The following is a 25,271-nucleotide window of genomic DNA, read 5'->3' as shown; positions in this document are numbered from 1 at the left end:
AGTGCAGTAACGTCAGGCCTGAGGACTTTGTCAAGTTCGCTTCCTTCCAACTCAAAGATCAAGCTGCAGAATGGTTCCAGCAGTACAAGGATTCCAGAGGTGGACGTGTTATCACTTGGGATGATTTCCGTCAAGATTTCCGAGCTCATCATATTCCGCAGAGCGTGGTTGAAAGCAAGCGTGAGGAATTCCGCAATCTGAAGCAAGGCTCTTTGTCTGTCTATGACTACAACAAATTGTTCCAGAAGCTTGCCCGCTTTGCCAAGCAGGATGTGCCTGATGAGAAGAGCATGATATATCAGTTCAGGGTGGTCTCAGAGAAGATATTCAGCTCGCTCTTGTTCTCTTCGAGCCCTTGAGATACGATGAGTTCTACAACATGGCACTGAAACAAGAGGCTGCTCAGTTGAGGTGTGATGCTTCCAGGAAGCGAGTCAGAGATGTTACTCCTTCTTCCTCTACTCAAGTGGCCAAGCAGCAGAAGTTTTGGCTTCCTCCTCCTCCATTCCGTCAGCCGTATCAGCAGAAGAGCAAAGGTGGCAGTGGTTCTTCCCACCCACCCAAACCTGGCTTTCAGAACAAGACTTCGTCTCAAGCTCCAAGATCGAGTGCTCCGTATCACCGTTCGCTTTCAGAGGTCACGTGCAACAAGTGCCAACAGAAGGGTCACTATGCCAACAAGTGTCTCAACCAGAGGCGTCTTCCTCCTCCTCCTCCTGTCAGATCGGCAAGTACAGCTATGGTCAAGCATAACCCCAAGCACGCCAAGGTCAATTTGATGAATGCAGCTCAGGCAGAGGACTCGTCAGATGTGATCATGGGTAACCTTCCTGTTAACGATGTTCCTGCAAAAGTTTTATTTGACACTGGTGCATCGCATTCCTTTTTGTCATGCCCTTTTGCATCGAAGCACAATGTTGATACCGAGATTATGCCCAAAGTCATGCAAGTTGTTTCTCCCGGCAAGCTTTTGACTTCTAGTTTGGTTGCTCCCGATGTCTCTATCACGTTGGGCGATTACAAGTTTCTCTCTTCTCCGGTGGTTCTTGGTAACTCGGATATTGATCTTATTCTCGGGATGGATTGGCTTTCTAAGCACAAGGCTCAGCTTGATTGTGCAGCTAGGCAGATTCAATTGACTCATTTGTCTGAGGATGTAATTGTTTTTGCCGCTCGTGATGATACTATTCGTCTGTTTTCTCTCAATGAGAATGGTGAATTGGACGCTATTTCGCAAATTCCAGTCGTTTGCGAATATCAAGACGTCTTTCCAGAAGAGCTCCCAGGAATGCCTCCGCACCGGCCAGTTGAATTCGTTATTGAACTTGAGCCTGGTACGGAACCTGTGTGCAAACGTCCTTACAAGCTCGGACCTGAAGAGTTGAAGGAGCTGAAGAAGCAACTCGATGAGCAAGAAAGAATAGGTCTTATCCGACCTAGTTCTTCTCCGTGGGGTTGTGGTGTTCTTTTTGTGAAGAAGAAGGATGGAACGGACCGACTTTGTGTTGATTACCGTCCAGTGAACAAGAAGACCATCAAGAACAAATACCCACTTCCCAACATCAATGAGCTGTTCGAACAACTCAAAGGTGCCCAAGTATTCTCCAAGCTTGATCTCCGTATGGGTTATCACCAAATTCGCATTCGTGAAGAAGATATTCCCAAGACAGCATTCAGAACAAGCTTTGGTTCATATGAATACACTGTCATGTCTTTTGGCCTCGCCAACGTTCCTCCGACGTTCTCTCGCATGATGAACTTCATCTTCAACGCCTACACCAATGACTTCGTTTTGGTCTATCTCGACGACATTCTGGTATTCTTGAAGAACAAGGAAGATCATGCCAAACACTTGCGTTTGGTTCTTGATAAGCTCAGGGAACATCAGTTCTACGCTAAGTTCTCCAAGTGTGAATTTTGGCTCGGTGAGGTTCTTTATCTTGGTCATATCATCTCTGCCAAGGGCATTTCCGTGAACCCTGAGAAGGTGTCTGCAATTGTGAATTGGGAACCTCCTCAGAATGTGAAGCAACTCCGCAGTTTTCTCGGTCTCGCAAGCTATTGTCGAAGATTCGTTGAAAACTTGTCTAAGATCGCGAAGCCTCTCTCAAATCTTCTTCAGAAGCACGTCAAGTACGTTTGGTCTCCGGAGTGTGATATTGCTTTCAACACTTTGAAAGAGAAGTTGATCATTGCTCCAGTTCTGACTCCGCCTGATGAATCCAAGCCGTACGAGGTCTTTTGTGATGCCTCTCTCCAAGGTCTTGGCGCAGTTTTGATGCAAGAGAAGAAAGTTATTGCTTATACATCTCGCCAGTTGAAGCCTAATGAGAAAAACTACCCCACTCATGATCTAGAGTTGGCGGCAGTTGTGCATGCTCTTTTGACTTGGAGACATCTTCTATTGGGAAGAAAAGTGGACATTTTCACTGATCACAAGAGTCTCAAGTACATCTTCACTCAGCCTAATCTCAACCTAAGGCAAACTCGATGGGTCGAAATGATTCAAGAGTATAATCCGAGTATCGAGTATACTCCAGGCAAGGCCAATATGATTGCTGACGCTTTGAGCAGAAAGGCCTATTGCAACAGTCTGATTCTCAAGCCTTATCAACCCGAGCTTTGTGAAGCTTTCCGCAAACTTATCTGCAAGTTGTTCCTCAAGGTTTCCTCGCCAACCTTCAAGTCTCTCCTACCTTAGAAGACCAGATTCGCCAAGCTCAGCTTCTTGATGCTATGGTGAAAAAAGTGAAGATTGGGATTGCCAAGAGTCAGTCCAAGTACAAGTGCTACCGCCTTGATGACAAGGACACTCTCTTCTTCGAGGATCGTATTGTTGTGCCCAAAGGTGACCTCCGTAAAGTGATCATGAACGAGGCTCACAATTCTCTCCTCTCCATCCACCCTGAGAGCACGAAGATGTATCAGGACCTTAAGCAAGCTTATTGGTGGACTCGAATGAAGCGCGAGATCGCTCAATTCGTGAATGAATGTGATGTCTGCAGAAGAGTGAAGGCGGAACACCAAAGGCCAGCAGGTCTCCTCCAACCTCTTGCCATTCCAGAATGGAAGTTTGACCACATTGAAATGGACTTCGTGACTGGGATTCCAAAGTCCAAGCATGGCAATGATGCTATATTTGTTGTCATCGATAAACTCACCAAAGTGGCTCACTTTCTGCGTATCAAAGAGTCGATCATTGCAGCTCAATTGGCGGAACTCTATACCTCTTGCATTGTCTCTCTGCACGGTATTCCTCAAGTGATATCTTCAGACCGTGGCAGCATCTTTACCTCGAAGTTTTGGGATTCTTTCCAGAAGGCCATGGGCACCAACATCCGCTTCAGCACAGCTTTCCATCCCCAAACAAGCGGTCAAGTCGAGCGTGTCAACCAGATTCTTGAAGATATGCTCAGGGCTTGTGTGATCTCCTTCGGCATGAAGTGGGAGGATTGTCTTCCTTATGCTGAATTCTCATACAACAACAGTTTTCAAGCAAGTTCGGGCAAGGCCCCATTTGAAATTCTGTATGGCAGGAAGTGCCGTACCCCTCTCAACTGGTCTGAAACCGGTGAACGTCAGCTGCTGGGTAATGACTTAATCACAGAAGCAGAAGAAATGTGCAAAGTCATTCGTGATAACCTCAAAGCAGCCCAATCCCGCCAGAAGAGCTACTATGATAGTAAGCACCGTGATTTGGCTTTCGAGATCGGAGATCATGTTTACCTCCGTGTCTCTCCTATGAAAGGTACTCGTCACTTCGGTATCAAAGGGAAGCTTGCCCCTAGATACGTGGGACCTTTCAAGATTGTCAGCAAGAGAGGCGACCTCGCCTATCAACTCGAGCTTCCTTCAAACTTTGCAAATGTTCATGACGTGTTCCATGTCTCTCAGCTTCGAAAGTGCTTCAAGACTCCTGACCGCACAGTCAACTTCGAGGACATTGAGCTCCAAGAAGATCTCTCTTATCGTGAGCACCCAGTTGCTATTCTTGAAGAGACTGAACGCAAGACTCGCAACAAGTCAATCAAATTCCTCAAAGTCAAGTGGTCACACCATTCCGACCGTGAAGCTACCTGGGAACGCGAGGATCACCTCCGTTCTGAGTACCCGGTGTTCTTTCAGTCCTAGATCTCGGGACGAGATCCTTTCGTAGTGGTGGAGTGTTGTAACACCCCGGATGTGACTTTCCCAATATGTATCCCAACTCGTGCCGTTTCCGGCCTTAAGTCATTTTATTTTCTCGGGTTCGGGTTTTTGTCTCCATGTGTTGTTGTCGTTGTCATGCATCTCATATCATGTCATCATGTGGATTGCATTTGCATACGTGTTCATCTCATGCATTCGAGCATTTTCCCCGTTGTCCGTTTTGCATTCCGGCGCTTCGTTCTCCTCCGGTGGTCATTTCTAGCTTTCTTTCGTGTGTGGGGATTAAACATTTCCAGATTGGACCGAGACTTGCCAAGCGGCCTTGGTTTACCACCGGTAGACCGCCTGTCAAGTTTCGTATCATTTGGACTTCGTTTGATACTCCAACGGTTAACCGAGGGACCGAAAAGGCCTCGTGTATGTTGCAGCCCAACACCCCTCCAATTTGGCCCAAAAACCCACCAAACTCTGCTCCATGTCCTAGAGCGTTCGATCACGATCACGTGACCGAAAACCGCACCTCATTTGGACTCTCCTAACTCCACTTATGCCTATAAATAGCCCCCCCCCCCGTTTTCGGATCATCTCCCCTCTCGAAACCCTAAAAATCAGATCCGCCGCGCACCGGACGTGTCCGGCCACGCCGGACATTGTCCGCCGCCACCCGCGTCCTCTCCCGCGCTGCCAAGTGGCGACCGCCGCCACCGCCGCCTCGGAGGCCCGCCGGCCCGTTCCTGGCCCCCGCGGCCCAACTCCTCCCCGCCGCCTCGCGCCACTCGCCCGACCCCGCCGCCCGGCTCTCGTCCGCCGCCCGCGCCCGCCGTCCGCCACCGGAGCCGGACCGCTCCGGCAGCCGCTCCGCCCGCCGTCCGCCGCCTCGCCGCGGCTCCCCGCCGCCACCGCCGCCGGGCAGCGCGCCGCCCCGGGCCGGCCAGCCCCGCCGCCTCTCCGACCCCGCCGCCGCATCGTCGCCGGCCGGCCGAGGCCCGGCGAGCTCCCCTGCCTCCGACCGCTGCCAACTCCTCTCCGGTGATCCTCGGGAAGCGTGCCACGATCCAGATCTGAAACGTCTACAGTAAACCCTAATTCCGCGAGGTGGTTTTTTTGCAAAGTCCCGGAATTATTGATCCATATGCACATGTTCGCGGCTCCGTAACTTTTCATCCGTAGCTCCGATTTGGGCATATAATATATGAAAATGTTCGCCTCGACGAGTACATCATTCCGTTCCATTGCATCATTTTCATTTGAGCTCATCTTGATGCCCAAAATGCCGTTAGAAGGAGGCTTCGTGAGTTAATTGTCAGATCTGCTAGTTCATCTTAGACTTTTGTCATTTTTGCCATGATTATTGTGTGCATGCTATGCCTGTGAGTCCTTCATATGTTTTGTTAAGGATTTTGTCTTATTTACAGAGGTGCAACCCATGCATTTTTAGGATGTGTGTGGTGACTTGTGCAAGATTGCAAAGTGAGGAACCCGGTAAATCTGTTTTCAGGGACTTTGTTGTTTTCACAAAGTCTGGGATTATTTAGTTCATGATGCCATATGTTCAGCTTGTTTCCTAGTGATCCGTGCCTGTTTTGAGGATGATCAGTAAAGGAGTTTTGTTAATAATGTTATGCTCTATCCATCCATGTCTTTGTTTGCAATTATGGAGCACCCTAGCTTGAGTCAATCGAGCTCTACTTTTGCTTCATGGTGAATCTGGGCAGTTCGTCAACTTGTTTGCGATTTTGCCGATGCTATTGTAGTTGATCCGTGCATGCTATGCCATTGTTCTTGTCATGTCTAGCTTGTATTTTGTGCCTTCTTAATGGATGTATGCCTGCCTTGCCATGACTTGCACCATGGTGAGTGCATCGAGCTCGTTTACATGCCTTCGTGAGTTATATTTCAGCATGTCTCAGTTTTCACAAAGTCTGAAAACTGATTGTGTTTTTTGCTATGTTCGTGTGCCCGTTAGTATATTTTATGATCCCTTTTGGCCCCAGTTCACTTTGGGTCTTTTGTTAAGCTTGTTGAGTAGCTCCATGCCATATTCTTCTTTGTCATAATCAGGTCATGTATCATGTTGTTTTGCTGCTCCGAAGAGGGCTTCGTGATCTGAAATTTCAGACAAGTGTTAATTTCACTAAGTCTGGAATCTGTTTTGCATTTGCGTTTTTGTCATGCTTGTTTGAACCTCATAATGGATGAATTGGCCGTGGCTCAGTGCTAGTTTTTTGTTAAGAATCTTGTGTGCATCGCTGCCATGTTTATTGTTGTCATGTTTGGTGGCTGTAGCATGTTCATTTCGTTGCATTTAGATGCCTACTTGCTGTAAATCGCAGACCGGTGTCAATTTTGAAATGATTGCCATTTCCAAACCGTAACTCCGATTCTGGCGTTCTTTATATCGTTTTCAAGCGATTTCATCTCATCTTTCCAGTGGCACCCTTGGAATTCCAAGTTGAGGCCAGGTTCATGCATTTCCTATCATATCTTGCATTTTGCATCCCGCGTAGCATATCATCATTGCATCTTATTGCTTGGTCTTGCACGTGGTTGATTGTATCTTTATTGCTTGTTTGTCTTGTTTGGGTAGAGCCGGGAGACGAGTTCGCTACCGAGGAGTTCGTTGAGTTTGCTTGTGAGGATCCAGTCAACTCTGACAACTGTGCAGGCAAGATGATCATACCCTCGAAATCACTACTATCTTTGCTATACTAGTTTGCTCGCTCTTGCTATGCCAATGCTACGATGCCTACCTTTTGCTTGTCAGCCTCCCAATTGCCATGTTGAGACTCTAACCCACCATGTCCAAGCAAACCGTTGATTGGCTATGATACCGCTTTGCTCAGCCCCTCTTATAGCGTTGCTAGTTGCAGGTGAAGTTTGGAGGCGTTCCTTGTTGGAACATCGTTTATTTACTTGTTGGGATATCATTATATTGCCATGTTATCTTAATGCATCTATACACTTGGTAAAGGGTGGAAGGCTCGGCCTCTCGCCTAGTGTTTTGTTCCACTCTTGCCGCCCTAGTTTCCGTCATATCGGTGTTATGTTCCCGGATTTTTGCGTTCCTTACGCGGTTGGGTTATAATGGGAACCCCCTGATAGTTCGCCTTGATTAAAGCTTTTCCAGCAATGCCCAACCTTGGTCTTACCATTTGCCACCTAGCCTCTTTTTCCCTCGGGTTTCCGGAGCCCGCGGGTCATCTTATTTAAACCCCCCCGGGCCAGTGCTCCTCTGAGTGTTGGTCCGACCGAGTAGACTGCGGGGCCACCTCAGGGCAACTTGAGGGTTGGTTTTACTCGTAGGATGTCTCATCTAAGTGTGCCCTGAGAAAGATATATGTGCAGCTCCTATCGGGATTTGTCGGCACATTCGGGCGGTGTTGCTGGTCTTGTTTTAACCTGTCGAATTGTCTTTTTGTACCAGGTTGCCGAGTCTGATCGGTGTGTCTCGGGTGGAGGTCTATTCCTTCGTTGACCGTGAGAGCTTGTCATGGGCTAAGTTGGGACTCCCCTGCAGGGATTCAACTTTTGAAAGCCGTGCCCGCGGTTATGGGCAGATGGGAATTTGTTAATGTCCGGTTGTAGATAACTTGAACCTTAATTAAATAAAATGAATCAACTGAGTGTGTTGCCGTGATGGCCTCTTCTCAGCGGAGTCCGAGAAGTGGACACGGTGTTGGAGTTATGTTTGCGCAGGTTGTTCCTCTAGATTCTCGCTCGCGCTTTGCCTCCTCTTCTCGCTCTCTTTTGCGAATAAGATAGCCACCATATATGCTAGTCGCTTGCTGCAGCTCCACTTATAATTGCCTTACCCTTCCTATAAGCTTAAATAGTCTTGATCGCGAGGGTGTGAGATTGCTGAGTCCCTGTGGCTCACAGATACTATAACTCCAGATGCAGGTCCAGGTGATTCCGCTCCAAGTGACGAGTACGAGCTCAAGTGGGAGTTCGACGAGGACTCTCAGCGATACTATGTGTCTTTTCCTGATGATCAGTAGTGGTGCCTAGTTGGGGTTCGATTCAGGGCCTTGTCGCATGTTGGGTTTTCTTTTATTTTGGCGCCGTAGTCGGGCCATGAGTGTTGGCTTGATGGATGTTATTTATGTACTCTGATGTGACGTGGCGAGTGTAAGCCAACTATGTATCTCCCCCTTTTATTATATATTACATGGGATGTTGTAATGATTGCCTGACTTGCGACATTGCTTTCAATGCAGTTATGTCTCTAAGTCGTGCCTCGACACGTGGGAGCTATAGCCGCATCGAGAGCGCTACACATATACATGAGTTGTCATTTGATTAACGGGATCACATCATTAGGAGAATGATGTGATTGACTTGACCCATTCCGTTAGCTTAGCACTTGATCGTTTAGTTTGTTGCTATTGCTTTCTTCATGACTTATACATGTTCCTATGACTATGAGATTATGCAACTCCCGTTTACTGGAGGAACACTTTGTGTGCCACCAAATGTCACAACGTAACTGGGTGATTATAAAGGTGCTTTATAGGTGTCTCCAAAGGTACTTGTCGGGTTGGCGTATTTCAAGATTAGGATTTGTCACTCCGATTGTCAGAGAGGTATCTCTGGGCCCACTCGGTAATGCACATCACTATAAGCCTTGCAAGCATTGCAACTAATGAGTTAGTTGTGGGATGATGTATTACGGAACGAGTAAAGAGACTTGCCAGTAATGAGATTGAACTAGGTATTGAGATACTGACGATCGAATCTCGGGCAAGTAACATACCAATGACAAAGGGAACAACGTATGTTGTTATGCGGTCTGACCGATAAAGATCTTCGTAGAATATGTAGGAGCCAATATGGGCATCCAGGTCCCACTATTGGTTATTGACCAGAGAGATGTCTCAGTCATGTCTACATAGTTCTCGAACCCATAGAGTCCACACGCTTAACGTTCATGTCTATATAGTTCTCGAACCCGTAGGGTCTGCATGCTTAACGTTCGTTAAATCGTGTGTGCACCACTACCGAGATGACCGGACGATCCGTCTAATCCGACAGCAAATCGATTTCCGCTGCTGCCGCCGCAAGTCGCCAAGTTCCAGCTGCCGCTCCCGATCGGAGATTGATTCCACTACAAGCTGACGTTGCTACAGCCGCGTGTCGCCGAGAATACGTCTTCCCATCCACAACACAAGTCCTGACGCAGAGTACCAGTACTAATCCTGGTCACGTCAAATCATCAGATCGATTCCTAGTACTACTCCACTTCGTGACGTGAAGTCAAATCAGTTCTTTGGGTTTGCAAATTGCTACGCGTCGAATCCACCGAGCCGTGGTTGCTGCACGTACACGCTTCAAGTCCCGAGGCTGGTACCCAGTTGCTGCTGCTACTTTGGTCCAACCTGATCATTAGTACTACTACTAGTACTTCTCACGTGGAGGTCAAAGGTTATCTGCTAGTTCAGATTTTTTTTTCTCTGTCCGTTGCTACGTCCAGCCAACTACTATCAGGTGCTATTTATTCTGTTTTTTATCTGCTCCGCATATTAAATTCTGTTAAGAATTTTTCTACCGGTTTGTACTACTTTGTGTACACAGATTTGTCGACTCATGGCATCCATGAAGTACGATCTTCCGCTGCTGGACCGTGACACAAGGTTTACTCTATGGCAAGTCAAGATGCGGGCATTGTTGGCACAATCCGACTATGATGAAGCACTGGATAGTTTTGGGAAGAACAGAATTCATGACTGGACTGATGAGGAGAAAAGAATTGATTGTAAAGCTTTGTCACAAATTCAACTCCATTTGCATAATAACTAGTAGAGTGCCCGTGCGTTGCCACGGGCTCTTAAAATAGTTTGCAAGAGTTACATGTTAACTTTCTAAGGCCTTGCCCCGTCGTAGATCCAGACCCCCTCCACTGATTCCATCTCGCCTAGGCCGCCGCCTAGGCCGCCGCCTAGGCCGCCGCCTGCCGCCGCGCCGCCCCATCGCGTTCGCCTCCGCCCCGCCCCGCCCCGCCCCCGCCCGCCTCCTCTCCGGCTACCTCCGCCTCCGGTCCATCCTCCGCCCAGCTCCGCTCCGTCCGCCTCCTCTCCGGCCCTGCTCCATCCGCCTCCTCCCCGCGCCGCACGCCGCCGCCCCGCTCCGTCTGCCTCCGCCCCGCGCCGCACGTCACCGCCCAGCTCGGACGCCACCCGCTCCCTGATGGCGCCGATGAAGACGCTGAAGGGCAAGTCTGGTTTCTTCGGCATGAGGGCGACGCCCTCCAGGAACTTCGGACTGGAGTTCTCCAACGTCGGGCAGCGTTGGTGGCTTGGCATGTATACCACCGCCGATGAGGTCGCGTGTGCCTACGACATGGCGGTGTGGTGTGCCGGACGGCCGAAGACGGACCTAAACTTCCTGGAGGTCGAGTCCCAGGCGGTTGGCTCATGCCGCAGGGCATCCGGATGGAGGAGATGCCGGCTAATAAGGCGAAGAAGAGACCGGCGGTTGTTGTCGCTCTCGGCGAGAGCGACGAGGCGGCGATGGATTAGTTTGCGTGAGAGCATCCGTAGTACGTCCAGGCCGAGCTGGAGCACTACTGAAAGCGCGACGTCGAGGCGAAAAAGAAGGGAGTGAAGAAGGAGGACGAGGCCGGCCCCTCGACTGTGATCCCTATCGAGTCTTTGGATGAGGACCGGGATGACACCGAGGAGGAGGACGTGGGGTGCAATGAACCGACCAAGGACGAGTTCTGGGAGCAGTTCCGTAGCTCCGACGACGAGTAGTTTCATCTAGTAGTTCAAATAAGTAGTAGTTGAATTTGTGTATAAAACTATGTTGAATTTCATGTTTGAACTATGTTGAGATGAAGTAGTAGTTGGCTGTTTTAATCTTCATTTTGGACCATCTGTTGGAGTTGCTCTTTTTTTATATCTCCGTTTTGGACCATCTATTGGAGTTGTAAAAAGCACTTTTTGGTGCTCCAAAAATTTGCACCATCACCGATTTGGACCACCAAAATTTAGACCATCTATTGGAGATGTTCTTAGCCAGAGATAAAAACAACCAGATCTCATCGCAACAATCGAACTTGTTATAGTCGTGTTTTATTCTATCTAGTTAAATTCCCGTGCGTTGCTACGGGCAAAACAATGTAACTAATGGATGAAGTCAATATAACATTTGGGAGTGGCAATTATGATATACCGCAAGGGTGGTGTATACCTCGATGACTTCCCATCACTAAACTTGTCCGGGGAGTAGGAAACTTGTCCAGGGAGTAGGGAGCCCATGCCGTGAAATGCAATTTGGCGTCGAACGTCCAACATTTTTTTAATGGCACATTCATATTCTATCAAGGCCCAGTTAAATCACCTGCCAACAAATGGTAGCAAGGAAACTGTGGCCCTCCCCTGCACCATTTGTTGCTAGTAAATGGGCTACCTGATTGCACACCCTCAGGAAAATTCAACTCGGTACTGGACAAAGGACAAAATGAGCATGTATTTGATCTCTGAAAAATAGCTGACCGAGGCTTCAACTGTCATAGGCATTGAATGACACAGCCCTGATTAGGTTATTGCAATCAGTTGCAAGAATGATCCTTCCAATCCCCCTCAGCTCTGCCAAAAACAATGCCCTTTTCACCATGATTACTTCAGCACGCATAGCTTGACTTGCATGGCTTGCATGGCTCAGATATCTAGCCGCGGCAAAGACCAGGCCAACTTCATGATCACGAGCTGCTTCACAATTAATCGTCACGTAATCCTCTAGAGGGGATAAGTGCTTAGGGCGGCAGTTTCCTTTGTATCAGTAGCATGCTGCCTCACAACAAATTGAAAACCAGCCCTCATTTTTTGTCAGAACCACGTCTAACATTGAAATAAAACAAGCAGTACTGATGTAAAACAACACCAACAGTTAGCTCTTCACCGTGTTAGGCAATCCCATGAGCCAAAGAATAGTATATCAAATCCAGAAGAAACAAAAATCATTTCATAATAAAGTAAACAATTCGAATGAAAACAAGTAAATTTTACAATTGCAGCTCCTCTCAAACTCCTCGCTTTTGTTTACAAAAGAAATTCAGAATATACAGCAACAATCCAAGAGTTTGAGTCCAAAAGAATTGGATCGTCCAACATCATTGGCTAAGTTGCCGGCTTGCTGCTGAGAAGAACGGACGAATACAGAAAAAACAATCATGGGTGTTCTATGCCCCCATACCTTACATGGTTAATGATCTGGCTGTCGAGTGGTGCTAGAAGTTCTCCCACTCTCTCTAGCGGGTATTCGCCACCTTGATCATCGTTGCGGAAGTCAACGACATCGTCTCTCCAAGTATGTGGTTCAACTGTGTTAATTTACAACATCTCTGGATTGATTAAATCTCTGCTGAAGAACAACAAGTGGCATGACACAATTATGGTCATCTTCAGAGAAAATATACGCAAGCGCCAATGCAAATTGTACATACCTTTAATTCACCACAGCCTTGCTTGCAATGTCGGGGATTTTCAAGTTCTTTGGAGGTCCCACGTGGGCTCATGGTCTCAACATGCTCGCCAACGGTTTGTTGATGTAGACTATAAAGCAGTGTGCGTGCTCTGATGCTATCTCGGTGTTCTTCTCGATGCAAATCACACATTTCAAGTGATATATTTCCATGTACGTGTCTGTAATTAATCAACCTAACGATTATATCTTGTTGTAGCCTTGAAAGTGGAGATGTGTCAAATCCTAGAAAATCATCAAGTTAGGATTGAGCAAGTCTAACTAAGTAGAAGACGCAAAAAACGCATTTACTATGCTTCCTCTTTCAACTAAAAGGAGGAGTTGATTCAATCAAATGTCCACACATGCTAATTCGAAGGCTTAAGAACTCTCTATTCAACTAAAAATCATTAGAATTACGAAGAGAACATATAGGACAAACATGTATATCTAGAAGGGGATCGAAGCCTTTCTTGTGTGATGCTAAGATCTAAAACCACTCTCAGCTTAGACATATCCTACTTCTAGTTTTCTGATGCAACGGAGGATAACATGATCAATTATTTCCAAAACCTAACCATATAAGCAAGGCTAAAAGGAGCTCATTAGTATTGCAAGGTTGATATAATCACTATATCAACTACTAATGTAAGTTTCGAACAATAAAAGCAACCATTATGTGGCAGAAACGGTAAATACTATTTTAACCCCGAAACATGATTTGCCTGGTCTATAGCCAATCTCTTCATGCCTCCTACAGTTTCGTCAGAGAAAACTGCGATGCGAGACCACACAAAGCACTAATACTGTAATTTGATATATCATGCTAAGTAGGTGCGAGGAACGACGGGTGTGAAGGACATCCTAGCGAACTATTTAATGGCTGGCGGCAGCGATAATGGCGAGATGAACCTTAGCTTCGTGCAGACAGTGTGGAGGTCCTTGTGCAGACTGTTCAAATATATGAAGCTTTTATACAATAGAAGTTGCATGTGTTGAATTACTGGCGTCTTCTTATATTTTCCAAAATATTGTAATATAGAAAAAAGTACTTGCCTAGTAATACACGATTGAGAAGAACGGACGAATACAGAAAAAACAATCATGGGTGTTCTATGCCCCCATACCTTACATGGTTAATGATCTGGCTGTCGAGTGGTGCTAGAAGTTCTCCCACTCTCTCTAGCGGGTATTCGCCACCTTGATCATCGTTGCGGAAGTCAACGACATCGTCTCTCCAAGTATGTGGTTCAACTGTGTTAATTTACAACATCTCTGGATTGATTAAATCTCTGCTGAAGAACAACAAGTGGCATGACACAATTATGGTCATCTTCAGAGAAAATATACGCAAGCGCCAATGCAAATTGTACATACCTTCAATTCACCACAGCCTTGCTTGCAATGTCGGGGATTTTCAAGTTCTTTGGAGGTCCCACGTGGGCTCATGGTCCCAACATGCTCGCCAACGGTTTGTTGATGTAGACTATAAAGCAGTGTGCGTGCTCTGATGCTATCTCGGTGTTCTTCTCGATGCAAATCACACATTTCAAGTGATATATTTCCATGTACGTGTCTGTAATTAATCAACCTAATGATTATATCTTGTTGTAGCCTTGAAAGTGGAGATGTGTCAAATCCTAGAAAATCATCAAGTTAGGATTGAGCAAGTCTAATTAAGTAGAAGACGCAAAAAACGCATTTACTATGCTTCCTCTTTCAACTAAAAGGAGGAGTTGATTCAATCAAATGTCCACACATGCTAATTCGAAGGCTTGAGAACTTTCTATTCTACTAAAAATCATTAGAATTACGAAGAGAACATATAGGACAAACATGTATATTTAGAAGGGGATCGGAGCCTTTCTTGTGTGATGCTAAGATCTAAAACCACTCTCAGCTTAGACATATCCTACTTCTAGTTTTCTGATCCAAGGGAGGAAAACATGATCAATTATTTCCAAAACCTAACCATATAAGCAAGGCTAAAAGGAGCTCATTAGTATTGCAAGGTTGATATAATCACTATATCAACTACTAATGTAAGTTTCGAACAATAAAAGCAACCATTAATTATGTGGCAGAAACGGTAAATACTATTTTAACCCTGAAACATGATTTGCAGACTCGGATTATAGTGTCAAATACAGGTTATAGGATATTGGTTGTAAAACGTTTCCCACAAAAACATTCCGTTCTCATCTCTAGGCTCTTAACATATAAATATGAACTAAATGACTTAAGCTGCAGGGAGGAGGAAGCATACTTGTCTTTACTCTAGAAAAAAATACATACCTAGTTGACACTATTGTCGATCAGTTCTCTAGCAACACTATAGTCACAATATTACAATTTAGTTCTATTACTTCGGGTAAGGTTTTCAATTGAGCAACCAACTGTAATTTTCGGAACATAATTGTTGGGGGCGCCAAAATTGGTGAGACTGCAAACAGTGAACTAAAAAAGACAAGGTAATAAAGATCATAAAGGTGGTGATCAGAGTTTGTTAGAACCTTAGAAGATGGTTTAGATTCTGAAACTGAAATAGCACTATTTGTGGGAAACAACTCTCCCTCTTGAGCGAGACTTATTTTAGGACGGAGGGATTAAACACGTGATAGCAACAAAAGAAATTATATTTCTGCCCGAATAGCTTTCAGTTTCAGAAATGTAGAAACCAAGACATACAAAAATCAAGTGTTCAGAAATTTATGTAATCTAAAAAACATGAAGATATTTCACAAGAAAAACATGAATGTATAGACAACAACATAAAAAATTCCCCAGACCAACACTAAATAAATGGGTGACTTGCAGAAGTGTGAGCCGTAGCAGGCAGACTTTGCACAATGGAACCTGCTTGTCGTGGAGGGTGCTCATGGTACCTGAACCAGCTCCACCCGTTGGAGGACTTCTGATCGACCGCGCGTCAGGCCTCTAGGAATAGCGGGTTCTCCTCCGTGAGCGCCAAAGCTGCTTGATTGGATCAAAATCATGAATCAGCGAGAATCAATGCACACATCAGTCTGAACCCTCGGCTAGCTCGCATTGCTACTTCCTTGCGGAACTTGGCCTAGAGACCAGGACTCTTCAAATTTGTATTGAGTCTTCTGGCAGTGATTCCTTGCGCAGCTCCCTTCCTCCTCTGGGTCATGTGAGCCCGGGTAGCAGTAGGCATATTTTGCACAAGCAGCGGCTTAACCAGCAAATGCACAACAGGAGCAGCACACATGAGTTTTGTAGTTCAACTAAATGAAAAGGACATGGCTTGAGATTTATTACCGCAATGGGATGGCAGACGCAGGACGGGTCCGGCTGGATCTGGTTGGAGCAGGCGTCGGAGACCTTCCAGTGCAGGCACCGACTGTGGCAATCGCCGCATGCCCCTCCTCCTTGAGATCTGACCATGGATCAACGGATCTGTGGGAGGAGGAATCCCGGCTCAGCGTGGTCACCGGCAAGGATTGAGAGGACCTCCTTGAGATTATTATGACACCCTTGGCGCAGGATACACGGACACGGGCACCGACCGTCGTACACGCGGAAAGATGGATATCACCACGCCCCTTGCCTTGATCACTGATGCAGAAGGGGTCAACGATGGGTGGATTTGGAGCGTCGACGGCGGGGAGGCCGCGGCCGTCGTGGCGCCGATGGATACCCATGACCGGGCATCCTCGCAAGGGAGGCAGTGGCGCATGCAGAAGAATCTGGTGGGATTGATGTGCGAGGGTGGCGGCGAAGGGATCTGGTGTGGTGTCGCTCGAGGGCACCGGACTACCGGAGGCTTCGCTCGCTCGACCGCACGTTGCGAGTCCAAGACGATTTTTTTTCGCTGGTTTTCTTTCGTCGGTTTATTTTCGTTCGATCTACTTTGCCTGCGAGGGGAGTGCCTGCAGGCATCGCTCCCTGATAACGTAGGTTTGTTCGTTTTTTTAACGTACGAGGGGAGGTGGGAGGAAGTACCAAAGAAGTACCAAAAAAGACCGGGTGAGATGGGACGAAAATAAAACCTGGAACACGACCTACCAACTGAGACATTAGGAGTAGAGATATTTTACAGGAAGTTTTGAGCAAGAAAACTGCCGCCGCTCTATGGTTAAAGCTGGAAGGGATTTGCATGACTAAAGATCTCACCAGCAAGATGCATCTGAAGCAAAAATTATTCTTGCACAGGTTACCCGAGGGAGGTAATGTTTTGAATCATATTTCAGAATTTAAAGAGATCATATCTGATCTAGCTGCAATGGAGGTTAAGTATGAAGAGTAATATACTGCTTTAATGTTACTTTGTTCACTGCCAAGTTCTTATACCAATTTTAGAGACACCATATTATACAGTCGTGATACTCTCATGCTTAATGAAGTTTATGAAGCTTTGAACTCTAAGGAGAAGATGAAATTAATGGTGGCTCATGATGGTTCAAGTTCATCCCAAGCAGAGGGATTATCTGTTCGTGGCAGGACAAAGGAGAAGAACTCCAATAATGGAAACAGAGGCAAAAGTAAGAATGGCCACAGGGGTCGGTCGCAATCCAGAGACAAGAAATATTGCAAATATTGCAAGAGAGATGGGCATGACATCTCAGAGTGTTTCAAGTTGCATAACAAGGAAAAGAGGAAAGGTAACAAACAAGGTGAAAATTCTGCTAACATTGCTCGTGATGATAGTTCCGATGATGCTCTGGTTGTTATTGCTGGATGTGCTGAGACCAATGATAAGTGGGTACTTGATACTGCATGCACTTTTCATATGTGTCCACATAGAGATTGGTTTAATACTTTTGATTCCACTACTTCTGTTGGTTCCGTTTTGGGTTTTGATAATTCACCATGCAAGATTGAAGGCATAGGTTCTATTCGAATCAAGATGTTTGATGGCATAATTAGAACTTTGACAGATGTTCAGTATATTCCGAAGATGAAGAGAAATCTTATCTCTGTTAGTGCCCTTGATGCAAAGGGGTACAAGTATTCAGGTGGAGATAGTGTTTTGAAGGTCACCAAAGGCTCCCTTGTTGTGATGAAAGGTGACTTAAGTTCGACCAATGGTCTTTATTACCTTCGAGGTTCTACCATTTCAGGTAACGCTACTCTAGTTATTTCAAAGAATTCTAATTGTGATGCTGCTAACCTTTGGCATATGCGTCTTGGACATATGAGTGAACTTGGTTTAGCAGAGTTAAATAAGAGAGGTCTTCTTGATGGATACGAACCTGGTAAATTGAAATTTTGTGAGCATTGTATCTTCGGCAAGCACAAGAGGGTGAAGTTCAACACTTCGACTCATACAACCGAAGGTATTCTTGATTATGTGCATTCTGATTTATGGGGACCATCTCGCAAGAAGTCACTAGGTGGTGCTAGTTACATGCTGACTATTATTGATGATTATTCGAGAAAAGTATGGCCTTATTTCTTGAAGCATAAATATGAAGCATTCTCAGCTTTTAAGGAGTGGAAGATTATGATTGAAAGACAGACTGAAAAGAAGGTAAAAATACTTCGCACTGATAATGGTATGGAATTCTGTTCTAAGCAATTTAAGAATTATTGCAAGTCTGAAGGCATTGTCAGACACTACACCGTTCCTTATACTCCTCAACAAAACGGTGTTGCTGAGCGCATGAACAGGACCATTATTTCCAGAGCCCGTTGCATGTTGTCCAATGCAGGTTTGCATAGGCGTTTTGTAACGCCCCAAGACCGGAGGTGCAGATGCCTTCCAGGGTTTCCGGGTTTCGTCGTGTGATTTGTTTGGTTCATTGCATTCATCATTGCATCCGGTGCATTGCATCATGTCATCATGCCATCATGTCACTTAATTTTCTTAACTCAACTAAACAAATGGCATGGATCTTTGATCCATTTAAATCAAGGGAATTCACATGGTGATTCTCTTTACAACTTATCCTCTCGATATTTAGAGAGCTATAGTAAATATTCCAATTATGTGGAATTACCATCACACACTTGCAAATATTTTTCCCATGCCTTCGTCCCATTTTTTCCCTTCTCTATTAATGTCCATTCTTTTCCTATAAATTCTAGACTGTGCCAGGATCACCTCCTCCAAATTTCTGATCCTTTGAACTTGTTTTGGTTGGATTCAAAAATAGCTCAAGTTTGAATCTAATTCAAACTTGAATTATTTTTCTATCTCTAAAATATTGCCAAACCATGTTATTCTATTTGGGCAAAGTTTCGGCGCTCTAAGAATATTTTATTTCCTGAAATATTCTTTCCCTAACCCTCTCTTTATTTTTTTCTTCTCTCTAGTTTTTTTTTCTGTTAAAGCAAATTAGAGAGGAGTAGGAGAGAGTAGCCCAGCCCAGGCCGGCCTCCCTGGGTCTCCCTAGGCCAAACTCTAGGCCGGCCCTTTAGGCTCAGCCATCCCACCACCAAACCAACCTAAGGCAAAGGCCCAGCCGCACCCACCTAAACCCTAGCCCGACTCCCTTCTCCCTCTCGTTTTTCCCCTCGCGCCGCCAGGAGAGACCCCGCGCTCGATCTTTGTTGCCAAGAATGGGTCCTTTCTAGAGAAAGAGTTTCTCTCGAAAGAAGTAAGTGGGAGGAAAGTAGAGCTTGATGAAGTATTACCTCTTGAACCGGAAAATGGCGCAACTCAAGAAAATGTTCCTGAGGTGCCTGCACCGACTAGAGAGGAAGTTAATGATAATGATCAAGATACTTCTGATCAAGCTCCTACTGAAATTCGAAGGTCCACAAGGACACGTTCCGCACCAGAGTGGTACGGCAACCCTGTCTTGGAAATCATGTTGTTAGACAACGGTGAACCTTCGAACTATGAAGAAGCGATGGCGGGCCCGGATTCTGACAAATGGCTAGAAGCCATGAAATCCGAGATAGGATCCATGTATGAAAACGAAGTATGGACTTTGACTGACTTGCCCGTTGAACGGCGAGCCATAGAAAATAAATGGATCTTTAAGAAGAAGACAGACGCGGATGGTAATGTGACCATCTATAAAGCTCGGCTTGTCGCTAAGGGTTATCGACAAGTTCAAGGAGTTGACTACGATGAGACTTTCTCACCGGTAGCAAAGCTGAAGTCCGTCCAAATCATGTTAGCGATTGCCGCATTCTATGATTATGAAATATGGCAAATGGACGTCAAAACGGCATTCCTTAATGGTTTCCTTAAGGAAGAATTGTATATGATGCAGCCGGAAGGTTTTGTTGATCCTAAGAATGCTGACAAGGTATGCAAGCTCCAACGCTCGATTTATGGGCTGGTGCAAGCATCTCGGAGTTGGAACATTCGCTTTGATGAGATGATCAAAGCATTTGGGTTTACACAGACTTATGGAGAAGCCTGCGTTTACAAGAAAGTGAGTGGGAGCTCTGTAGCATTTCTCATATTATATGTAGATGACATACTTTTGATGGGAAATGATATAGAACTCTTGGACAGCATCAAGGCCTACTTGAATAAGAGTTTTTCAATGAAGGACCTTGGAGAAGCTGCTTATATATTAGGCATCAAAATCTATAGGGATAGATCGAGACGCCTCATAGGTCTTTCGCAAAGCACATACCTTGATAAGATATTGAAGAAGTTCAATATGGATCATTCTAAGAAGGGGTTCTTACCTTTGTTACAAGGTGTGAAATTGAGCTCAGCTCAATGTCCGACCACGGCAGAAAAATAGAAGAGATGAGTGTCATCCCCTATGCCTCAGCCATAGGTTCTATTATGTATGCCATGCTGTGTACCAGACCTGATGTAAACCTTGCCGTAAGTTTGGTAGGAAGGTACCAAAGTAATCCCGGCAAGGAACACTGGACAGCGGTCAAGAATATCCTGAAGTACCTGAAAAGGACTAAGGAAATGTTTCTCGTTTATGGAGGTGACGAAGAGCTCGTCGTAAAGGGTTACGTCGACGCTAGCTTCGACACAGATCTGGATGACTCTAAGTCACAAACCGGATACGTGTATATTTTGAATGGTGGGGCAGTAAGCTGGTGCAGTTGCAAGAAAAGCGTCGTGGCGGGATCTACATGTGAAGCGGAGTACATGGCAGCCTCGGAGGCAGCACATGAAGCAATATGGGTGAAGGAGTTCATCACCGACCTAGGAGTCATACCCAATGCGTCGGGACCGATCAAGCTCTTCTGTGACAACACTGGAGCTATTGCTCTTGCCAAGGAGCCCAGGTTTCACAAGAAGACAAGGCACATCAAGCGTCGCTTCAACTCCATTCGTGAAAATGTTCAAGATGGAGACATAGAGATTTGTAAAGTACATATGGACCTGAATATAGCAGATCCGTTGACTAAACCTCTCCCTAGAGCAAAACATGATCAACACCAGAATTCCATGGGTGTTCGATTCATCACAATGTAACTAGATTATTGACTCTAGTGCAAGTGGGAGACTGTTGGAAATATGCCCTAGAGGCAATAATAAAAGCATTATTATTATATTTCCTTGTTCATGATAATTGTATTTATTCATGCTATAATTGTGTTATCCGGAAATCGTAATACATGTGTGAATAACAGACACCAACATGTCCCTAGTAAGCCTCTAGTTGACTAGCTCGTTGATCAACAGATAGTCATGGTTTCCTGACTATGGACATTGGATGTCATTGATAATGAGATCACATCATTAGGAGAATGATGTGATGGACAAGACCCAATCCTAAACATAGCACAAGATCGTATAGTTCGTTTGCTAGAGTTTTCCAATGTCAAAATATCTTTTCCTTAGACCATGAGATCGTGTAACTCCCGGATACCGTAGGAGTGCTTTGGGTATGCCAAACGTCACAACGTAACTGGGTGACTATAAAGGTAGACTACGGGTATCTCCGAAAGTGTCTGTTGGGTTGACATGGATCAAGACTGGGATTTGTCACTCCGTATGACGGAGAGGTATCGCTGGGCCCACTCGCTAATGCATCATCATAATGAGCTCAAAGTGACCAAGTGTCTGGTCACGGGATCATGCATTACGGTACGAGTAAAGTGACTTGCCGGTAACGAGATTGAACGAGGTATTGGGATACCGACGATCGAATCTCGGGCAAGTAACATATCGATTGACAAAGGGAATTGCATACGGGGTTGATTGAATCCTCGACATCGTGGATCATCCGATGAAATCATCGTGGAGCATGTGGGATCCAACATGGGTATCCAGATCCCGCTGTTGGTTATTGACCGGAGAGTCGTCTCGGTCATGTCTGCTTGTCTCCCGAACCCATAGGGTCTACACACTTAAGGTTCGGTGACGCTAGGGTTGTGAAGATATGTATATGCAGAAACCCGAATGTTGTTCGGAGTCCCGGATGAGATCCCGGACGTCACAAGGAGTTCCGGAATGGTCCGGAGGTAAAGAATTATATATAGGAAGTGCTGTTTCGGGCATCGGGACAAGTTTCGGGGTTATCGGTATTGTACCGGGACCACCGGAAGGGTCCCGGGGGTCCACCGGGTGGGGCCACCTATCCCGGAGGGCCCCATGGGATGAAATAGGATGGAACCCAGCCCATAGTGGGCTGGGGCGCCAGCCCCTATAGGCCCATGCGCCTAGGGTTCCACCATGGAAGAGTCCATGTGGTGGAAGGCACCCCTAGGTGCCTTGGGGGGGAGGGAATCCTCCCCTTGGCCGCCGCCCCCCCTAGTAGATCTCATCTACTAGGGCCGGCGCCCCCCCCCATGGCACCCCTATATATAGTGGGGGGGAGAGGAGGGATTTCACACCAGCCCCTGGCGCCTCCCTCTCTCCCCGTTACGTCTCCTTTTCGTAGTATAGGCGAAGCCCTACTTCTGTGACGCCCTGCATCCACCACCACGCCGTCGTGCTGCTGGATCTTCATCAACCTCTCCTTCCCCCTTGCTGGATCAAGAAGGAGGAGACGTCTCACGTCCCGTACGTGTGTTGAACGCGGAGGTGCCGTCCGTTCGGCGCTGGTCATCGGTGATTTGGATCACGTCGAGTACGACTACATCATCACCGTTCTTTTGAACGCTTCCGTGCGCCATCTACAAAGGTATGTAGATGCATCCGATGACTCGTTGCTAGATGAACTCCTAGATGATCTTGGTGAAACGAGTAGGAAATTTTTTGTTTTCTGCAACGTTCCCCAACAGAAAATGCCAAGTACCACTCATGTCGGCAAGAACCGTAAGTCGGACCCCGAACGATCGACGTCTCGTGAACCGTGTACAACTACCGTCACCCCGAAGACGTTGGGATCATCAAGTACCTCTCCGAACGAACGTGAACGACTACCGTCGCAAGAATGGGACCGGAAAGTCCGAAGACCCCAAGTACCACGACATCGATGACATGAACGTCTACGGAAACTTGTGCAACGATAAACATGTACCACTACCGCCATCGCGAGAACGCCTACTTCCCTCTACGAACGAGAACCATCCCCTTTGCACGCTTCGAAGGTATAACCATCGAGACGACGCCCGTGAATGAACACATGTGTGTTGTATGTTATGCTCATGTTTGCATCGTGTCCGAGTTGTCTCTTGCTCGGTCCTCCTCGTTTGCCGCTAACCCGTGGGAACCCGGTAACCGGGAGCACCCCACCGTTCTTCGCATGACACGCTCCCGTCACACTTGTTCTTTACCACCGGCATCTCAATCGAGTTTCCGGAACCGGAACATTGTCGTGGTACCGTTTCCGTTATCGTCGCCGTGGCATCCTTTCTTTCCGCCACGATGACATATGCTCCATATAATGCTCTTATCAACATTTTCTTTAAAACTTGCATAAAACTTGCCCATGTCATCCGCATCATAATAACAACAATTAAAATTATTAAAAGTGTTGTTAGCTTAAATTACTAAATGCACATGAGGAGTTTCCGGACTTGTTGTTTTGTGGTTCCGGCCTCATTTAAACTTGCCTAGTTAGATAGTTTCATTATGTTTCACCTCTTGCCATGTTTAACAACATTTAATATTGTTGGGTACCTAAACGAGAGAGAACTAAATAATTATTGTGGTGTCCGTCAATATGCAACTCATTGCATATTGAGCTCCACTTAACTTGTAGTGTTGTTTGTGCACTTTGCCATGCCATGCTTCATTAAACCGGACATGCATCATAATTGTTTGTGCATCATGCCATGCTTATGTGGTGGTTGTTTACCATGATTGTTTGCTTCTTTCCGGTGTGGCTTCTTCGGGTTGGTTCCGATAACGTCGCGTTTGTGAGGACCCGTTCGTCTACGTCCATTTGTCTTCTTCATGGACTCGTTCTTCTTCCTTGCGGGATTTCAGGCAAGATGACCATACCCTCGAAATCACTTCTATCTTTGCTTGCTTAGTTGCTCGCTCTTTTGCTATGCCTATGCTGCGATACCTACCACTTGCTTATCATGCCTCCCATATTGTTGAACCAAGCCTCTAACCCACCTTGTCCTAGCAAACCATTGTTTGGCTATGTTACCGCTTTGCTCAGCCCCTCTTATAGCGTTGTTAGTTGCAGGTGAAGATTGGAGCTTGTTCCATGTTTGGAACATGGATATTTTGTTGGGATATCACAATATCTCTTATTTAATTAATGCATCTATATACTTGGTAAAGGGTGGAAGGCTCGGCCTTTTGCCTAGTGTTTTATTCCACTCTTGCCGCCCTAGTTTCTGTCATATCGGTGTTATGTTCCCGGATTTTGCGTTCCTTACGCGGTTGGGTAATAATGGGAACCCCTTGACAGTTCGCCTTGAATAAAACTCCTCCAGCATGGCCCAACATTGGTTTTACCATTCGCCACCTAGCCTTTTCTTTCCCTTGGGTTCTGCAGACTCAAGGGTCATCTTTATTTTAAACCCCCAGGCCAGTGCTCCTCTGAGTGTTGGTCCAACTGAGGGATGTCCGGAGCTACCAGGGGCAACTCTGGGCTGGCCGACCCGACGTCTGGCTCATCCGGTGTGCCCTGAGAACGAGATATGTGCAGCTCCTATCGGGATTTGTCGGCACATCTGGGTGGCTTTGCTGGTCTTGTTTTACCATTGTCGAAATGTCTTGTAACCGGGATTCCGAGTCTGGTCGGGTCTTCCCGCTAGAAGGAATATCCTTCTTTGACCGTGAGAGCTTGTGATGGGCTAAGTTGGGACACCCCTGCAGGGATTTGAACTTTCGAAAGCCGTGCCCGCGGTTATGGGCAGATGGGAATTTGTTAATGTCCGGTTGTAGAAAACCTGAAGTTGACCTTAATTAAAATGCATCAACCGCGTGTGTAACCGTGATGGTCTCTTTCCGGCGGAGTCCGGGAAGTGAACACGATGTTGGAGTTATGCTTGACGTAGGTTGTTCTAGGATCACTTCTTGATCATACTTTTATCGACCGTGCCTTGCCTTCTCTTCTCGCTCTCTTTTGCATATGTTAGCCACCATATATGCTAGTCGCTTGCTGCAGTTCCGCCTCATACCTTTTACCTTACCCATAAGCTTAAATAGTCTTGATCGCAAGGGTGCGAGATTGCTGAGTCCCCGTGACTCACAGATACTTCCAAAACCAGTTTGCAGGTGCCGATGAGTCCGTGCAGATGACGCAACCAAGATCAGGAGGAGCTCGATGAAGATCTTGTCCTTTGTGTTGTTTTCGTTCTAGTTGATCAGTAGTGGAGCCCAGTTGGGGTCGATCGCGGACCTTGTCGCATTTGGGGTT

The sequence above is a fragment of the Triticum urartu genome, chromosome 5A (assembly GCF_056163025.1).
Source record: "Triticum urartu cultivar PI428250 chromosome 5A, HENAU_Tu73, whole genome shotgun sequence".
Taxonomy (NCBI): domain Eukaryota; kingdom Viridiplantae; phylum Streptophyta; class Magnoliopsida; order Poales; family Poaceae; genus Triticum; species Triticum urartu.
Note: the sequence above shows the minus strand (reverse complement) of the source record.